Source organism: Buteo buteo, chromosome Z, assembly GCF_964188355.1.
Source record: "Buteo buteo chromosome Z, bButBut1.hap1.1, whole genome shotgun sequence".
NCBI classification, from domain to species: domain Eukaryota; kingdom Metazoa; phylum Chordata; class Aves; order Accipitriformes; family Accipitridae; genus Buteo; species Buteo buteo.
In genome coordinates this window covers 60,555,756-60,577,564 of record NC_134204.1, presented here as the reverse complement: position 1 = coordinate 60,577,564, position 21,809 = coordinate 60,555,756, and positions in this window count along the sequence as shown.

Sequence of the window (21,809 nt, the reverse complement as noted above, 5' to 3'; positions counted from 1 at the left end):
AGTTTCTTCTTTTCTGTTCTATTAAACCGTTCTTATCTCAACCCACGAGTTTTACTTCTTTTTCCTGATTTTCTCCCCCATCCCACTGGATGAGGGGGAGTGAGTGAGCGGCTGCGTGTTGCTTAGTTTCTGGCTGGGGTTAAACCACGACACAGTGGATCTATGGAAGATAGGGTACGGATCTGTGAAGACAGAGTACAGATTTGTTTTCCTTAGTGCACTGTAAATGACTGAGTCCTCCCAACAGAGAATTCACTCTACACTAGAGCATGCACAGTGTGTACTTTTCTGAGGAGCGTAAGTATAATTTACGACCTGTGAATTAGTCTTATTACACTCCCATTGAGAAACATATTTGTGAAAGGATTTAAACAACAAACCACTCCAGCCACTTTCAAATTTTAAACTACATATTCCACATTATCCTCATTCTCCTAATGCTATGTAATAGTTAAGAACTGGTTTGTTGTATGTTTTCTAAGTACATGTGGCACAGGTCTTTTTATATCTAATACAATCTGGCAAAATGGGATTGTGAGATTATCTGGAAGAATGGTTGGAAGAAAACCACTCATAGATAATCATATTTGTTCATTTAATGTGGCAGCTTACCAAACTTCATACAATAGCATTGTTAGAATTAACTGTGGGATGGAGAAGGTTTTTGCTATTTCTTTGATAGTTTACCTTTAAGATTTTTAAATAAAATTGTCTGAATTTCTGATTTGTAAACTCTAGCTTTTTGGTCTAAATTCCAACTTTCCTCCATTTCACATCCCACCACTCTCTTTTCCTGTTTATACACTCAGGAGTGACAGAATCTATTAACTCTTTCAGTCCCTGCGACCTCCTGTTCAACTGTAGCTGTGCTGATTCTCTCACACACTGCACAAGAGTTTCCAAAAGTAAATAGTATCAGCTACAAAAAAAACTAACCTAGGCAAGCCTGTGGTCTATTTTGTGAATAAGCATAACTCTAAAGGCATAATTGTAGCTCTGTGGTCTATTTGCACCAACAAGAATGTTGTAATAGCACTTGTTTCTTTCTAGATCATAGAGAAATACATGAAAAATGGGAATGTAGTGGAATATGATGTAGTCACAGGAGCAGATAACTTTATTTTCTGTCATTGGGATCCACTACTTGGTAAAAAAGAATAGTTGTACCTAAAGGAGTGTATTTCCCCTTGATATGGGTGTAACTGATCCCAAATATCTCCACTGCTGTTGAGTGACCCCAGCTGGAGTACTTTAGAGTGTCTGCTGATGCTTTGAGATGACAAATATTCACTTCTTAAATAAACATTGCTTCAGGAAATCTTTCTCCTTACCTCCTTCCTTTAGCATTTCCATGACTGTTTCTCTTCTAATAAAGCATTGACTCAAAAATGAAGTGAAATCGCTGTGGTTAGTGGATGAAGTAAAATCACAAATGACTTATTAGAAGCCAAACCCCAAAAACTTGGCAATTAAATATTCTATTAATGCATCAGCCCCACAAATTAATTCTTACTGCAAGAATCACATCTGTGTTGTTGTTTTTCCTTGGAAATGGAAGTTTCCACATAATTATTGCTTATTTCATCTTCCAAAATGTAATATGATCCCAACCATGGTTTCTTTCCCCTCTACTTAATGTAACTGTTCCAGACATTATTTTACTAAATGTCTCAAATTAAACATTCTCTGTCAATTACAGATGATAGAGATCTGCTAAGATAATGAGTGCTAGTACAATGCCTGCTTTAATTGCTACATTATAATCTCCAGACCTGAAAAACTCCAGAGACCTCTAATACATAAAATGCCTTCCAGCTATACAGGTGTGGAATTCATTACAAGTTGTTTCTCTCCCTCTCCCTCTCTCTTACACACTCTTTTTCCTCTCTCTTTTTAAAGGGGGAGAAGTCCTAAATTCCTTGGAAGTGTGCCAGCGCCTTGGGGTTTTGCAGTAAGTTGAAATATCATTTAAAGTTTAAGCACAATGCTGCTTTGAAAGATCTGCAGAACAGAGGAAAAAGCAGGAAAGCATGACCAGAAGGGCTGTTCAAAGAGCAACAACAAAATGGTGACATTTCTGCAAATGTAACACTGCTATATTTTTCTTTAAGGGGAAACAGCTTCAGAATGATTTTTGGCATCTCTCTGTAAGAACAACTGACCAAAGGACAAGCAGCATTTGGGTGTGGGGTTTTTTTTTTTTCCTTTTTTTTCCTTAGCAAAGCAGAAACACACTGGACAAGAGAACAAGAGTTTCCTGAAAGACAAACCTTTTGTAATAATTTAGAGTTGGTGACCAATTCAACTATTCCAGCAGTTAACTCATCTATTCGATCTTGTATCAAAGATTTTATTGCTATAAGACATTCATAGTCTCTGTAGAAAACCTGAAACAATGTAGAGTTATCATATGCAAAGTCTCAGTTTATGCTGAGGTCATATTTAGAGCAGATGACAATGGGACCATGAAAGGGAAGTGATTGAAACATATGGTTTTTTAGTTTCACTGAAAAGGCCATTATAACTGATGTAAATTACACTGACTGCAACAATCAGGTAGGACATCACAAATCTATCCTTAATAGACACTTCCCATGCATGTTTCTCTGTCTCTGTGCCACCATGGAAACTCATTTAGAGTGGGAGAATCTTCAGTCATCCTTTAAAGATAACTTTCTGGCTACTTTCTGACTATTATGCGGGAAAAAGTGTAGAGGGACAAAGACAGAAGCTGAGGTTTCAACCCAGAAGCAATACTGTAATAATTATTCCATGGAATCATGCTGTAGAATAAAAGAGGAAAACTGAAGCTGTCATCTAAAGAAAGCTGTTCTTTGCCTCTCTACGTCTGGAATACCTATGTATGATATAAGACATAGACCTAACTTCCAAGTGCTTCTATGGCTTCTTCCAAAAAACGTGGTCCTGTATTGCAGTGGACCACTTCCGTACAGTGACCAGGGGACTCTGGAGTTATGCTACTCTTGTGGTTAATTGAGCTTCACTGTTTGGTTTGGGTTTGTTTAATTAAAACCCGTTTTACTGAGAAAAATCTCTTAAGATTGCACGTATAATTTACATGAATACATTGTGAAGCAGACAGTTCAAAGGATCAGGTGAAGCAACATTTGACTGTAGGTAACCCAATAATCCTTGTAATTGGGCTTAATAATCCAAACAGGAAAAATAATGACGAGTATGAAAACACTCATCACTCATGCTCACAGTATGTTCCCCTCTAGTAATGTTGCTGAACAGTCTATTAAGGTGATGTTTTTGCTTAGTCTCAGGATTTGGCCAGAACCAATGCAGAACTTGATAAAGTAATTCAGTCAACCTATCTGTTGAACACAGTACAAGATCTTTTTGTGAAAAGTTGACTCTGGCACTTCAAAAATTGTAAAGAAGCATCCTTATATCACTGACTTCAGGTCACGCATTTTATTTTCCCAATTTTTGGATGGTGCCAGAGGTCATTTAGCTTTTGGGCAACATGCTTTCCAAAGATTTGCCAAAGATATGAGGGCTGAAGCAGCATTTGATATGTTCCTGCACATGGCAACTTAGAGGTTTTCTGGATTGATGAGAACTAACTGAGCACAGGAGTGACCCAAAAAATGTATCTGGCTGGTAATCATAAGATAGACCTGTAGTCTGGTCTATCACACACATTAGATTCAGGTGGCCTACAGATGCAAGCTGTCCCGGTAGCACACAACACCAGGATTCTCCTGTGAAGGCTCTGTTAGCTCCACGGCAGGGGCACAAAAGCACTCCAACTATATGCTAGTTGGTACAGACCAGGTATGGGTGCACAAGACCAAAAATATGGTCAAGTCTGAGTTTCCTTCACTGGTTTTCTCCCATATTCACTCATGACCACACAGGGGTGTCAGGCTGAATCCATGTAACCTGTGTTACATGGAAGTTTATGTGCGTTGTGGCTCACATTCATGGTTCAAGCCTTTGCCTGAAATAAAAACTACTAGGCCATGCCATGTAACCCTCAAGCTTCCACTTTTTTGCACATATAGAACATGCATGCACCCAGGTTTTTCATGGGTTTTAAGCCTGTCCATATGGCAGGTGATTTTCTAAGGCTGAGCTCTATACCCGGCTAAAGCATACATGATGAAATTGTACTTAATGAACCATCATTAACATGCCCAACACTGAGATCTCTATAGCATAATCTGGCAGTTTTCAAAACCTCTCAAGCATTGAATCTAAGGACCTCTTGACTACAGTTGTTCTTCACCTCATGTATTAGAGTATGTTTAATATGCAGTATTTGTATGTTGCATAACATACAGCTACTTGCAGGTCCACTTACTTCCAGTAAGTACCAAAGTAAATCTTTGAAAGCACGAATCCTGTGATTTCCCTGTGATTTCCTTGACCACCCAAAGAGGATTTAAATTAAGTATTGAGAAATACAAATAGGTTTAATTCACTGAGATTTGCTGTCCCCTATGAAAAAAAAAAAATAAGGAAACTAACTTTCACAGTCTTAAATCCAGAGCTCTAAGTCAGATGACTGTAGAGGATCAGCAGGTATCTGGAAACGCTGGGGAGTTTAGAGGACCTAGTTTAAGTTTTGTAAGGAAAATTGTAAGCAAGCTAGAGATTTTCACATGTGAATGAACATTGTGTTCAGACACTCAAGTGTAAATTTGAATTAAACTATCCCTGTAGACCCAGTGAGAGCAAGGCAGCTGACCCAGGCTTTACTTCAGACACAGTTTTCACCTAAGTTATGTTCCCTGCAATACCAGCTAGCAGACACTCCAGAGAGCCCGTACTGAAGGCAGAAAAAGTCACTGAGTACAACATGCTTGCAATATACTGTTATGATTCTTGTGCAGAGTATTCAGGAGAGTGATTCAGGTGCCAGCTGCATCCATTGCAGTCTCCCTTTTCTGTGTCCTTCAACTGCCAACACTTCTGAGTTTGATAGGAGAAACTTAAAAACATATGCATTCTCCTTCATTTGAATTACTTGGTGAATGTAATATCACGGTCCAAAATATCCACGGACTTTCTGTGGTTAGTAAATTACAAGTTTTCAACAATACACTAGTGATTTTAGAAGCCAGAGCTTATTAATATTTAAAAGTATATATGAAAGGTAAAAAAGAAGAAAAGAACACTGCCAAACAACAAGTGGCTAATATTAATTTCAATCTCTGCCTAATGCTTTTTTCTTTTGTATTTTGAAAAGCAGTACGGTTAAAGGGATGTGTTTTGAGGGCATACAGGTTTTGAAAGGGGGTCCTTTTTCAGACTAAGAAGTAATTGGAAACTTCGTTTTAACAAAAAAAGCAATGTAGGTCACTGATCTAATGCAAGTGATTAATAGCAAGTGGATAGATTGGAGATATTTGCCTCATTCAAAAGACAAGTATGTGTCTACTTCACAAATTTCTCAGTACATTTGACCCTAAGAGGACGCCTTCTCACTATTCAGAGAAAAGGCATGAGACTAGAAGAACAAGACAACTGGTCTATTTTCTGCAAATGACCCTTCCCCCTAGAACGGTAACATATTTGTTAGGAAAGGAATTCCCTCTCCATGTTTGTATTTCATAGAGATATAGGTGATTTTGGTCTCCAACAAAATGCTTAGTCTATCCTGAGTAGTAACTACAAACAAGAATCCAGTGCTAATGAGTTTAGAATGTAGAGTGCATTGACAGGCTCATGCACTTCTCAGTTTGTGAATACAGTCATGACAACTGTTGTTGCATTTCACTACTTGCTGCCTTCCATAAAGGTGTTAGATTAACAGCCTTGAAGACTTACGTCTCCTGTCTTCCTCAAGCACATTTACCTTACAATTATTTATTACCTCTAAAAATTACTTTAACATAGTGCTTGCTCATCATCACACACCATTCAACTCCAGGTCAGGTATTCTGTCAGTGAAGAGGAAACAAGGGAGCCCCAAAAAAGCCAGTTTTATGTGGCTTATTATTGTCACTCCAATAGGAGTTCTTCCAGAAATGGGAAGGGGAAGGGCATGGGCAGCTGTGGCAGGGGGGGAGAAAGAAGAAAGGAAGAGGACAAAAGCAGATACTTCTGGGTAGAGACCTAGGGAAATACAGAAAGAGTATAAGACACCAACACCTGATCAAAGCATAGGGAACTAATTTGCTGTATGGAGATTTTTAACGGCCAGTTCAGAAAAACAGCTGTGATTTCAACAGTGCTTCCTCCAAACCAACTGAGGTACCTGTATATAGTACCAGAGGAAGAAAGGAAAGCCTATAAGGATTTGTTGGTTTGGTTTTTTTTTTTTAAATCTAGTCAGACCATTTAGGCTTTCCGTCCCCACTCTTGCTCCTTCATTTTTACCTGCTCATAAATTCATGCAAATCCAGTTAAGGGACCTCTATTATAACTGCTAGTGGAAAAATATGAAATGACTTGTGGCCTTTGAATGCCAAGACTTTTTCATGTGCATGCAGGTGACATTGTTCCCTGTTCAGATCAAACTGTGTTGAGAGTGTTTGTGTGAGCAGAAATGAGCAGAAGACCTGATTTTTGGTTCTGGATACCTGTTCAGAGAACCAGTAAATGAACTTATAACCAAGCCTACTGAGCTCAGTGAGTGACAGAGCTATCATCTAATTTTCAATTCTTGCCTTTATTTGTTTAGCAGCAATAAAAACTTCAATACATAATAACGTCTTGTCATGCCAAGATGTCTCCCTGCATTAGCATCTTCAGCTCTGGGAACAGTGTTATTAGTTAATTGAGATAATAAAATTGACAGAAAGAGAAAGCACAAAATTATATGGTATGTTTTTGAACAATATTACTAATTTCTCTGTAAGGAGAAATACTTATAAAAACAGATGATGCATATACACAATAATAGAATTACTAACAAAAATGCAATGCGTAGGATAACAGAGTGATAACAATGTGATGCAGTGCTTAGGATACCACACATAGTAAACTGGTGATAACCTAGAAATCTCCAGGTACTTTTCTATATTGTAGTGGCACAGACTATACACATTATCATATTACTTGACGCCAGCACTCTCAGCACTGCTTAGCTGCATGTTTTCTTTAAGAATATTCTGTAGACTTACTCTGGGTCCTTGGACACCCTTAGAGAATTCCTTGGAGAAAGGACTGAACCCTGTCATACGTAAGCACACTGCATATAGCCAAGCCAGTTACCTTAGCTGTTGCTGAAAGAGAACTTTACACCTTTTTCCCACTTCATTCCTGTACTGCCATGACCTGTGCTTTGCTGCCCATGTGACTTCACAGTAAAATACTATCTCAAACAGCAAGAAACTTCCTCCCCAACGCTCTTTTTATGTTAGCTATTAGGTCACTTTAGCCATAATTTTGTGAGAATTTAGATACTTAAATCTGTTAATATGCACGTTCACCATGTAACTCCTACTGACCGCTCAGAATTCCCAGGAAGATTTACATTTCCACTGGGCTGTAAATATGAAGCCACATTCACATTTGGCATGCTAGGATTGCTGTGTGTCTAATGAGCTGCCCAGGCAACATTTCTGAAAATCCTGGCAAGATTGCCTCGTTAGATTTTCTTTTGCCTAAGATTAGACCTCTCCAGCAAGACCAAATGTTGAGGTATGATCACCTAAGAAGCCTAAAGCAAACACTACCTATAGAAAAAACAGCTGTGTACATATTAATGGAACCTTGCTCTCAGAAAAATGATGTGAACAACAGGCTGGGTCTTTCTTCATCTCTCCTGTTGGAGAACTTCCATTTTACACAAGCATTTATTGGAGCAGGTAGTTAAACTGATAGCTCCCATCTGTCAGGTGAACTCACTAATAACAAAAGTATGGAATCAATCATTCTCCCTTCCTCTATCTCTCCTTAGCTTAATGGATATTTATTTGTGCAACCAGAAAGAACTATGATGGGATCAAGCAAATGGCATTGCTGGCTTATGGTCGACTTGGTGTCCACCAGGATGACACCCAGGTCCTTTTCCACCAAACTGCTTTCCAGGTAGGTGACCCCCAATGTGTACTAGTGCATGGGGTTTTTCCTCCCCAGGTGCAGGACTTTGCATTTTCCCTTATTGAACTGTATGAGGTTCCTGTCAGTCCATTTCTCCAGCTTGTTGAAGTCCCTCTGGATGGCAGTACAACCCTCTGGTGGATCAACCACTCCTCTCAGTTTTCCCTCATCAGAAAACTTGATGAAGGTACACTCTGCCCCATCACCTGCCTCCCCTTTTGCAAATATACCAAAGGTAGTCGAGTCTTATGGTTTTGAACCAAGTGTCTGACTCCAGCAGAAGCGTCAGGATCCCCAGGCACTTTCCTGGATAAAGCTCTCACTTGCCAGATCCAAGGATGCAACAATGCACCCCTGTCTTTCTCCTCTGCTTCCTCATGGCAAAATATGGCCTCTGAGAAGGCTTCATTGACCTCTAGGAACTAATTTTTCATCCTGGAGCAGTATGTGGTCTCTTAGATATGATGGTGTCTCCATTACCACTCAGGCAACAAAAACTATAACCTCAGGGTTTGCTCCATTTCAGATGTCTCCTCCTTATTTCCACAATTTTGTTTCTCATTAACAATTCCAAATAGTTCTTTCAACTTAAACTCTGCATTGCTTCATGCTTCCTACTTGCCTGAGTGTGACACACTAGGGAAGCAACATCTATAGGTGCTATGTAGGTCAAAAAGGGGAACTAGGTTCGTGGGGAACTTTAAGAGCGGGACATAATTAGAACAGTTTGAGTTTTAATTTTAGAGCAGGCATTGGACAGACCTATACTTACAGTAATATAGAGGTTTTTAAAAAGCATAGTTTTACCTCTGTGGTCAGTAGCATGAAGCAGAGTAGAGATGAGCCCAAGAATATGCTTCCCTTCCCTCTAGTTTATGATGTTGAGAACAAGCTTGAATAGTCTATTACAGGTCTGAGATAGGGAAAATGTATGGTAGTACAAAACAGGATGATGTTAAGATGCCTAAATAAATAATGACATATCATGCTGGATTTTAACCTTATCCCTTCATACAAAAGTCTAACCTGCCCAAAATAGTTGGAGATAAGTCCTGCTTTATAATACAGAATTAAAAAAAAAGAAATATTCATTTGGGGCATATGACTGCAGAACAGGAAAAGGGAATTCTTATTTTGCATTAAATATAGTTTTAGCTCCATACAATATTGTTTCTTTTATAAAAATAGCCTGTTTCACATTTCATGCTCCCAAGTTATACAGCTCATGCCTTGTGGTAAAAATGGTACCAATGCGAAGTAGTTTATGATCTGTGTTTACAAGGGAATAACAAATCAAAAACAGTCAAATGTTTCAATTTCAAGAGCCTGGTTTTGTTGTTATATATGTCCTCAACTTTTGAAATACTGAAGCACTATTAGCCTGGGTTTTGTACTTATATTCAGAAAAGTTATCAGGTTCAGCTCCTTAGCCAAAGTGCTGATTTACTTCCAGTGACACTATTGATCTTTCTACCTTTTTTCTTCTTTCATTTTCTTCTTTCCATTCTCTCCTCTACAGCCCCCCAAAAGAAAAACACTGTATACAAACAGTATGAAAACTTTATGATATTGTACCCATTCTGAGAAAGACTATAACTGACAAAAACTAATAAAATTAACACTGGACATTTCTGAGTAACAGTAATGCATTAGAAGGAGTTATTAGGATTTTCTTCTCCTTTTTTATTCTGTAAAAATTTGCATGTATTAATTTTTTATGTTTCCCTTTAATAGAGCTAGTGAAAACCATGTGTGGAAATGCAGATTCAAAGAACTGACAAGGTTTACATAAAATTTTAAAGTGAAATTCAAAGCTTTTGTTAGAAGAATTTTTAAGATTCCATACGAGTAATACTTTAAAATTGCAACTACATTTACATTTTAAAACAAAATGTTTGAAAATACTTTGTTTCTCCATTGCTTGCCAACTATAGGAATCAGTTTTTCTTTGCCAAGCTGAAGCTTCCACAGCATCTGAAACTGAACCTAAGTGTTCTGACTCCCAAAATTGAACCTCTGACAATAAATAAAAGAAGTACAAAAACAAAAGTCTGATGTGGGATGGATACAGGAATGGGGCAGAGGGAAATTAGTCAGAATGCCAAGGACAGAAGGTTCTAGAAAGCAATACCCCTCCCAGAAGCTAAAATGAAACCAGGAATGATGAGCATCCCATATTTTTCTTCTGTCACAAGTGTCCATGAAACTTACTAAGTATATTTTTTGTCATTCTATTGTAATATCTAGTTCGTACAGAAAACATTGGTGGGATCAACACAGTGTACAAACTAGAATTTCTGACTTCTCCCATTTATGGAAAACTACACCCAGAAACAACGTTAGTGTTGGAAAATTAATTCCTGAAACTCAGGAAAAGTCTGTATTAATGATACCAAGCTACCCTCAATTCTTTCCTCACCTTTCTTCAGCTACAGTAGGACAAATTCTTTGTTTTCTAGACTGTGTCTTTTTCTTCAACATCAGGTTCTTCTATATTTGCTCTCTTTTCACTTATCAAACATTTCCTATTTTCTGGCAATATCACATAGCATTGTCCCAGTAAAGGTCAGTAAATTCTACCAATGCTTTATATTTTACACTTCTGAACTGATACAAGAGGCCAAACCATTGGGAAGACCAGCTTCCTGGTAAGGAGACAGGAAAGTTGTATTTCCAGACACAGAATAATACCACCATTTTAGGACTCAGGGACCCAAAAGGATAATATGATGGGGCAGCCTTTCCATCAACATAACAGGACTCCAGACTACCCACATTTCTAAAGGTGCAGGAACAAGCCACTCCTTACCTATCTTCGGAGACTGTCACATCAGAGAGACAGTTGCTTAGTTAACAGAAACATCTGGGATACACCCTCATGCTGCAATGCAGTGCTTCTTTACAGAGACATGAATGAACTCTGAAATCAGTAGTGGGAGAAGGACATCCACAGCTGTGACATGCTCAGCTCAGGCCACACAACCTGAATGTCCATAGTAGGGCTCTTTAACCTGGGTGGAGCACTGAGCTGACATGGCTGTACAGCTTTTTGTATATGAAGGAAGTGGCAGTTAATTTTCATAGGCTTTTAAAGTAGTTTTTCAAACAAGGTAAATCCAGTGGATGTTAACTGAAATTAATAGTATCAAACCTGACATAGACAGATTTGCTACAGAAAGTGCTTCATACTCATTTGAACACGAGGTAAGGAATCATAGAGCTACTTATGTTGATGAGCCCAGTGAATGGGTCTCTCAGTTAATATCTATGGTAAATGCTACACCCTCCTGCTATAATAACATATTCAGCTGGCAAGGAAGAATGGAATTACTACATTTTCATTCATACTAGTTCAGCCTGTCTACAGTTCCAACTCTTCATACTGTTTCACTGTTTAGTACAACACTAATAAAACATGATCTGTTGCTTGGTTTGAGCAGGAAAGCATCTCTATTTTTGTTTAAATACAAATGCATTTATTGCATTAAGTCAAGCCTGTTTCATATAACGAGCCTGAACACTAGTCCCCTCTGGAGGGGCAGCTACTTTTACAATACTTCAGCCATGAGGCATTGGTCATGGAAACGAAGGTGAAAGATGGGAAGTGAAATTCATGTGATAATTTGATACAGGGGAGAAATGTCATGATCACTTTTTTTCTCCTTTCCTTTCCTTTCCTTTCCTTTCCTTTCCTTTCCTTTCCTTTCCTTTCCTTTCCTTTCCTTTCCTTTCCTTTCCTTTCCTTTCCTTTCCTTTCCTTTCCTTTCCTTTCCTTTCCTTTCCTTTCCTTTCCTTTCCTTTCCTTTCCTTTCCTTTCCTTTCCTTTCCTTTCCTTTCCTTTCCTTTCCTTTCCTTTCCTTTCCTTTCCTTTCCTTTCCCTTCCTCTCCTCTCCTCTCCTCTCCTCTCCTCTCCTCTCCTCTCCTCTCCTCTCCTCTCCTCTCCTCTCCTCTCCTCTCCTCTCCTCTCCTCTCCTCTCCTCTCCTCTCCTCTCCTCTCCTCTCCTCTCCTTTTTTTCCATGAACCATTTCCTGATGTGGTGCCAGATACCTATCTTGCTGTCATGTGGCTGAATTTATAAATCTAATTTAGAAATGGACCCTGTTGGTTTCCCATTTGCTGTGTTTTCTTAATGCTGTCATCCATTTGACTCTTGGTGGCATTTATATTGCTATAAAGTAGGGATCAGCAAAGTCCATTCTTTAAGTTAATTTGCCATCCAGACTTATAATTCTGATGTGATCAACTCAGCTAAAGATGTCTGATTTTAACAATTTCATTCAGTGCTTTCATCAGAGTTTTACACAGACCAGTAAATTTGGCAGACAGATTAGCCCACCTGTGATGGAAATATATTGCATTTCCTTCATTCAATGGGATTCAAAATGAGAAACATTTGGGTGTGTCAAAGAAGTCAAAGAGAAAGATCTTTTTATTTGTACACAGGAGACTTAAGTAAGAGAACAGCATCTGGAAAGTTTGGGAAGAATTAGGTTTAAACCTGCACATGGCAGGTTCCTTTGCTTAACTTTTTCCACAGATAAGGGGTGTTAAATCATCTATTTCACAACAAAACCAGCATCTGTTAATATTAATTCTCTACACGTGAGATAATAGTGTAATATTTTTAGCAAGGTATCACAGTAAAAGAATGTGTGTCAATATATCTTCAAATTTTTCTATTCTTTGACTACTGTTTCTGGAGCCAAGTATAGTTATGCATATGTTGTTTAATTAGCAGATTGGTTGTCTATCACAGCATTTGGAGACTAAGATATTTTATTTAGCTGATTGTGGTTATTTTATTTGGCTGTTTATTTTGGCTTGCTGCTATTAGATGTTATAAGATTATCATTATCATTACTGTTCTTGGTTTTTGTTTTGCATAGCCACGTCCAGCCCCTATATAGAAGATTCATAATTCATGAGGTCAGACCTCAAGGGATATTTTACTAATATACTTGGTCAAAAGCTTTTGCATAATTGATGTTAACTGTGTTAACTGGTAAAAAGTAATTACCTGAGGCTGGATATAAAAAAAAAAAAAAAAAGAGAGAATTGTGTAGATGCCCAGAGAATAACAGGTGGCTTTAGAGTTAATATCTGATGCTGTTATGCAAGCATAGTTGAGCTGTTTAATTTTAGGAATAATTTGGTTTCAGCTTTCCTTAAATTGCTTCTAAAAGACGTTTGGCTTTACAAGGCCTTGAATTTTTAAATCAATAATCATTGTTAATAAATAAATAAATAAAATCTTTAAAATGGCTGAGACTGAGATTCTTGAACAGCAGGTGTTCCACAACACATTTTGCTTAGGATCTTCTAGGATGTAGACAAATGCTTGCTTTCAGGAACACGCATATTCTCTGGGGAAACTCCATGTTAACAACACTACATCTTGTAGTCACACACACTTTCCTATAAGCTGAGACCTCTGAAAATAATATAGGAATTTGTTCTTGTATTGGGTCTGGCTGGGATGGAGTTATGCCATAATAATACTCATTAATATCCACTTAACAAACAGTCACTCATTACTTCAGTTACTAGCTTTCTTTCATTGAATTTTCAACATGCTAAAATGGAAAGAAAAAAAAACCAACGAAACACTAGTAGTCTTCAGTAGAATTCCTCTAAAACCCTGCAAAACAGGAATCCTAAATTACAGTGTCCAGATCCTTATGGTATTAGATTTAAATGCTCCCTCTGCACATGCACATTCCCTAGCACATGGCCAGGAACAGCTTCTGCTGCTACTGATGATGGCACCCCAAAAACTGCAGAATGTGGGAACAGTCTGTGAAATTTAAAAGAAATTATACATTTCAATCTGCTCCTAGTCCAGTGACATATGTAAGCTCGTGCTTAATTGTATCCAGAGGAGTAGTCATATTACCCTTATGGCTACTCTTGTGCTCACAGCTAAGCAAGAGATTAAATATTGTGTCACAGGGGACTCAGCAAATTTCAGTATGAAATGATAAAGTTTTTCTGCATGTTCTCTTGAACATGTTAGGTAATGGGTATAATTTTTATTAAACACTATCCAGGCCGAACTCATAATTTCTTTTAAACTACAATCAGCTATTCAGACTGTAATGACAAAGACTGTCTCATACTACCCGTCCTTCCGTTGCTTAGGTCCATCTCCTACTTTTTTACTAGGGTAAATATGGCTGAATTGATGATCAACTTATATTGGCAATGTGGATAAGGGAGTGATTTGGGGAGGTTTATGTATAAAAGTAAATACCCTCAGTATGAGTTGAAGTTTCATCTCCAGTTGGGTCCCTCTGAGTGCAGCTGCTTTATCCGCCCCTTCCAAAATTTAATGTGTCATCAATTTGGCTATTATCAGTCCTGAAAATGTGACATCTTAAAGAACTGCTCCAGAAATTGCAAAGTAAAAATGAAAATAGCAAGCACATAAAGCCACAGTGGTTGTAGTGACACTGAGCCAAATTTCCCATTGGTGTAACCCCCAGTGGAGTCAGTGGAATCAGGACAACCCCACACTAGGACCTATGCTTCCTGTCTTTACTGGAAAAGTCAGATCCAGACAAAAAATATAGTCCTTAAACTTTTTAAGGGGAAATACTTTTCAAACCACCCCAAGGGCTTCATGAGATTACATATGTTATGAGAAATTATACATCTGTACAAAGCTCTGGGATCCTGCAGACCTTTTAACTCATGGTAGTTCTTAGATTACTTGATATTTTTGCTCTGACAGCTGAAGGGGATTTAATATGAGAAGGTATTTTTATATTTACTGAAAGACAGGTGTGTAAAAAAGTTGTATATGTGACTGCAATCACAGGGTTATGTATTCATATGCAGAACTGGAGTGCAAGGAAAGAGACATACAGGATGTCCACAGGTACTTCATTCTTACCTGCAAATCCTACATTTGGAACATCTCCAGTCTCTTCTAAACGCTGACTGCATCCACGCACTCAACATATATTCGACTTAAACTCTAGGAAAGATGGCTGTATGTTTCACATGATTTGCAATTTGAATGCTAGAGAGGAACTAATAGAAGAGTTCAAAATGAGAGATAATGGGACAATTTTGCATGTAGGCATTTGGTTAATTTTAGGTATATCCAGTATAGAAAATCATGTCCCTTGTAATGAATCACACAATATCTTCTCAACAAAGCAAGGTTTCTCAAGAGGAAAATTGACTGCAATATAAGCAAATATAAAGATAAAATATGGAAGATAGAACCTTTCAGAATAATGATCTGTTGACCTTTTTTTTTAATTTTTTTTTAAATCTGGTTTAAAGAAAAGCCAGAAGCTCAGGTGAATGGGAAATTAACAATAATGGGAATATCCACTCAGCTATAACCCAAATTTTAATTAATCCAAGATTTATGCCAGACACCTAGCTTGTGATATGACCCCTGGAAATACCTACAGCTGTTGCTGCAATCAAGAACATGTTCACTATTATTTGCTAAGTCTCCACAGGTAAAATAAAAAGAGATAAATCATAGTTATGGCTACAATCAGGGTGTCTTGGAACTATGACCTGGGAAACTGGTAACCACATACACACATACACACATTTCCATTAAACTGCAATAAATACTATGATTGGTGCTAGCTGTAGTGCTTTATTTGGGTAGCCATAATTTCCAGATTATTAACCTAATCATTTAAAAAGAACTTTTCACAGCATTAATCCCATTTAAATTTAAGATGGAAACATTCAGAAGAGGAGAAGCTCTATTAGCTGCACAATGTGAAGCAAATGGGAACACAAAATGCAGCTGAGTTAAAATCAGAAAGAAAGTGGAACTTTCTATAGGCATTAGTTAGCCCACAAGTATCAAGCAAAGCAGCAGTTTACTTTGTGGTCTTCCTTGACAACATACCCAGCATTATCTAAGATTGAAGTCAATGTCTATATTTAATAAAGTACAATAGAAATCAGCTGAAGATGCACAATATGAAAATTATTCTGAGACAAGAAGTATGGTAAGATATGTCATTATATACAGTAGGGCCAGATCCTCATACCCTATCAATCTTAAAGATCTAATTGCACTGAAGTAGCAGGACTCCTATGGAATAAACCAGTACATGTCTGCATCTATATTATCTATACATATAATAATAAATATAATAGTTGATCTATATCATGTATTAATAGTATAAATGTAAGGGGAAGCATTAAGGCTATGTAATAGACTTGAGTTTGATGTTTACTAGTCTTTGAAGAACTGATTTTGAATTTTATTTTTTTATATGATTGTACTGTGTCTTGCTGGGATGGAGTTAACTTTCTTCATAAGAGCCCATATGATACTGTGTTTTAGACTGGTGCCCAGAGCAGTGTTGGTAAAAAACCAATGTTCTAGCTGTTGCTGAACAGTGCTTCCACAACATCAACGCCTTCTCTCTGTTTCTCAAGCTGCCCCTCCAGTGTGTAGGCTGTGAGGGCACAGAGCTAGGACAGCTGACCTGAACTGACCAAAGAGCTATACCATAACATATGACATCACACTCAGTAATAAAAGCTCAGGGAAAGGAGGAAGAAGGGAGGACATTTGTCTTTCCAAGTAACCGACACATGTGCTGAGTCCCTGCTTTCCTGGAAATGGCTAAACACCTGCCTGCTGATGGGGAGTAGGGAATTAATTCCTTATTTGCTTTTGCTTGCAGAACAGTTTTGATTTACTTTATATTCATCTCAACCCATGAGTTTCTCTCACTTTTGTCCTTCTGATTCCCTCCCCCATCCCACTGTGGGGGAGTGAGCAAGTGGCTCCATGGGGGCTTAGCAGCTGACCAGGGTCAACTCACTGCAATGATTTTGCCTGTTTGTGTAAACTTGAAGCATGATTGTACGGACTCCCAAAAATAAACTACTTTGTCCTAACTCTGCTATTCTGAGTTGGATAGGGAAAGCCTTAACATTCTACATCACCATAAATTAGACCAGACATGCACACACATGAGAAGTTAGGGCAGCTCCATTTAAGCTCTTAGCACCTCTGAAATAGGTTTTCATTCAAGTTTCTTTGTAAGCATGTTAGGATGCATAGAATCCTATGATCATAGAATCACAGAATCATTTAGGTTGGAAAAGACCTTTAAAGTCATCGAGTCTAACCATTATCCTAGCACTGCCAAGTACACCTGTAAACCACGTCTCTAAGTACCACGTCTACATGTCTTTTAAATACCTGCAGGGATGGTGACTCAACCACTTCCCTGGGCAGCCAATTCCAATGCTTGACAACCCTTTTGGTGAAGAAATTTTTCCTAATATCCAATCTACACCTCCCCTGGTGCAACTTGATTCGATTTCCTAAAAATGTGTCATGTGAACATGTTCCTGAATGACACTGAAAACTCAATGAACTTTTCCTTTCACCTTCATATTTTGTGCTTTGCCAGTAGTTTCCTATTTTTTACTTAGTGAAATAAATTTTAACAGCACATTATCAATTCATCGCACTCCTAATCTACTGAGATGATTTACTCAGGTTCAGGTCTGCTAAGTACGTGTCCAGCTCTGCTGAGCACGTGTCCATCTCTCCACACACAGGACAACTGGAAATATATGTAAAATAATTCTTTCTTTGAGGATACAGAGAGAGATGCCCATGTAGTTTTCTGTTTTAAAACTTTCAGCAAGAGTCGGAGATACAGACTGCAAAACTTAGCATCTATAAAGCCACAAATTAGCTAATTATTAAAAAAAGAGGATCACATTTGCTTAAGTTTCTTGATTCAGATTTCAGATGTGTCTATCCTAGGAAGGAATAGAAACACTTGGTTCAGAAATTCAAGCAGTTTTGCATTTTATTAAAGAACATATTTATAATTGTAATGGGAATATAACAAAATATATCAATCTCTATAATTAATGTTTCAAGGTTATCAATAACCTGAAAAGAATGAAACAAAACATAGGAGAAATGTGAAATGCAACATCGAACGAATAAAACATGCCAAAATAGTTTTGAAGGACCAGGAATAATGAGTGTTGATGCTTGCCCTTTTTAGAAAACTGAAGACTGTTTATAAATAGAAAGCTGTTCTTTAACACCTTTTTTTAATGATCTGAGAAAGTAAGTAAGAAGGCTTCCTAGTGAAATCTGCATGATAAGCCTAACTAGCAAGTGTTATAAATGTTTCTGTGGAGAGCAATGAGATATAGAAATCTGAAAAGAATAGAAGTGTGGGAGAAAAATAATAAAATAAGATTAAATTTGAAAAGATGCTAGATAGTATCTCTAGGAAAAAAAGTAATCTTGAAAAAGTGCTAAAATCAAGCAGATAGGAACAGGGAAACCCAGAGAGCAATAGAGCCAGTAAGGATCTGAGGGTGATAGTAGACACAAATTCAGACATAATTTCACATTATATTGTAGTGAAAGGACCAAAGGAGTTCTGGGATGCTCTCTGTAGAGGCGATGCAATAAAAGGTCTTGTCTATAGCATGACAACTCTCTCTCCAGTATAACAACATTTAGGATACTAAGTTCAGTTCTGGACAGCTCACTGCTAGGAAGATATTGACAGGAGCTCAGAGGACAGAGACAAAAAGGAATGGAAGGTTGCAAAGTTGGTTTATGAAAAAACTGAAGGAACTAAGCGAACATACCTAACAAGAGTAAGTGATACCCAGAACATTGGCATCATAGGAATCTGCACATACTGGAAGACTATGAACATCTTGAAAAGAAGAGAATTACTTAGAGAAAAGCTAGAGATATAAATAGAATTAACTACATTGAAATGTTGAACCAGAATATTTCTTTCAGCTAAAGCATTTTCTGCAGTACTCTGTGGAAGAGTATCTGAAGTACAGAAGGGAAAAACATCATTTAAAATACCCAAAACTAGATTAGGGAAGAAGAAAAGCCACCAGATTATGCAATGTCTTCTTCTTCAGAGGTTCTCCCAGCTTATTCTAAGGCTGAAACGCTATCAGCCAGCCTCTGCATTTATTATATTCCTCATATAATTACAGTCTTGAAAAGCTTCACAGTTTTCATTGTTCTTTTGTCGGCACCTTGATTTTGCAACTATTGCCACTAAAAAACTTGCAAAATAGGAGAAGGAGTTTCCATGGTTTAAACTCTTAATGGAATTTAGGGATTAGAAATGGAAAGGATATGAATGACAGAACACTGAAATGACTTTACAGCAGGATATTTTTTTTCAAATCTGCACACCATTTTCAAAAAAGTTTCATGTAACTGTGCCTTTCTTCATTGTGTCATCACTCTCTAGATAAATAAAACATATTATTAACATAAAATATTTTACTTCCTTTACACTAATGCCAGCTCTCTCTCACTGACCTTGAGAACTGGCCTTAAGGTAGGTATAAAATGGACTTAATGATAAAGGACCAGACCCAGAAAAATAGCAACAAACAAGTAAAAATTATCTTCAAATAAGTAAAATGTTGCAATACTCATTCTGTTACCTTTCAAGGATAAACAGAAAGAGATAAATAGGTTAAAGGAGCCATTCAACCCTGCCAGGTTATGAAATGAGAATCCCTATTACCAAACTTGGAAACCTTATTGCCATATTTTCTTAGTGCTGAAAATACACTGTATATGGAGCAAAACTAGATGAAGATGATACTGAAGATAATACGGCCTATTAACTCCAGGAAAACACTACTGCTGCTTTGTCGTAACCTTTGTGGAGTTTCTTTGTTTAGTTTTAATATTCATGGATGGAGACACTGGTAAAGCACCACTCTACCTTTACCTACTGTAACCACAAGTGCCACAATAGGTTACACATTTTTCCTTTCAAAATACAGGTTTACTGAGCTTCAGTTATTCTGCTTTCATACTTCTAGCTTCCAAGCTGAAGAGTGCAAGATGCCTCCACTCCTGGCCAAAAGATCTTTTGTTGCCCACATTCACCATCAATTCATAACCCTCTCTTTCTAGGCCCTTTTGATATGTAGGAAGCCTTTACGACGTGAGAAGGGATGCTGCCAGCAGTTTGAACACAACTTAACAGGACAAAGCAATCCCCTGTTGGCTAAAGCACACAACAGATGGCTAGGACTAGAGAAAAACAACACTCAACACTAATATGCCTACTAAGAAAGCACTGATGAGTATTTCCTGGCCAGGCAGCCATCAGTCAAGTAGGGGAAGGATAGCAAGTTCTTTGCTCCTTGAGACAGTGTTGCTGAGTTGCCATCTTCCAATTCCCTGTTTGCTTTCTTTACCCTAGGATTTTATATTATCTGACAGGAGTGCTTTCCCCTTGAATCCTTGGGCTGCTGACTAGCCCCATCTGAACAATCTTAGCTCTGCCTGCAATGTTATCTGTCTTATCGTATGTGGCTCTATTCTATGAACTTCCTCACAGCTTGGCAATTTCCTCAGCAGCCTGAGCCAAGGTTACACAGCTAAGCCACATCAAAACTCACCTTCAATGACAGATAGCTGAAGCTCTAGCAGAAAGGTTAATGTACCCTGTTGCTTCTACAAAATGGTCTTAGCCTCCAACATGTATAACTCAGAGAAGGGCTTTCACCTTGTAATTCCTTCCACAGCTTGCTTTTGGACTCATCTTAAAAGGTGTTGCTAAAGGTTGCTGCTATTTTCTGAAGTCCCCTCAGTTGTCTATATACAGTGGTTTTGATACTATCAGTAATAATATTTTGGGGGTTTGTAACAGAGTAGCCAGCTTGCTTCAGCCTGATTGTCTTCTTTCTGCTCCTGTTCAACCGGCTTGCTTGGATGTGAAGCTGTGTGTTTGACTGAGACTTGATAATTGTTTGTCATCAACTCATTGAATGCTGTAATGGTTTCTGTCTTACAAGACCAAAACTACACATGCAGAAAATACACAACAAGCTGGAACAGCTACATAACTAACAATTCAAAAAAGGTGCTGGCAATGACTGATCGTTTTTCCCAATATTTCCCATCACAATATGCTCATGATCTCCCCAAATAGACATATGTGCAGTATGACCCCTTACACAATCTAACTCATTAGAAACAGCAATTTCTGACTATTTAAAAGACCTGAGTAGGAAGAAAACATCTGCCAGTGTCCTATAGGGAATGTCATCCCTAGGAAACTGAAAAACCCTGAGGTCACATGGTGTATGCTTCCTATAGTCCTGGGGTATAAAAGTGTTTCATGTTCTGTGCACCTTAGCGATTAATAATCTTCAATAACACTCTTCTTTTGCCATTCCATCTGCCAATATTTTGTGCTGAAGAGAATGTTCTTTTCTAGTTGTATGATCTAAAAGCACAAGAAAAATCCAGGTATAGCATCTTCTATTCAAACTAATACATCAGTGAAACAGAGAGACATTAAGAGCAGAATGGAGGTAGTATTCACAGATTGATGAACTGTCCTGCTGGTTTCAATTTTTATGTTTTTTCTTTCCCCATCTTAACATTCTTGTCTGAATTTCTTTAGTTTCATTCATATCTAGGCCTAGAGTGCCTACTGGCCTAGATTCAGTAACAAAAAATGGCATAAAATGCAACAGATCAAATCTCAAGAGGTCAGTCATATCTGATACACAGAAAGTTCAATAAGTGAGGGTTTGAACTTCTGAATTCATTGTGCTGAAGCAAGTACTTATTGCTTCCCAAAAATATCATAGTGTATTTCACCTACTATTGGTCTTGTATGAATACTTTGAGTGTTACAGGGTTTTAAATTTGAAAAATTCTGTTTGTGATTTTTGGACTATTTACTATCTGATTTTGACAGTAAGACCAGCTGAAAAAAAAAAACAAACACACATTTGAACTTTGTGCACT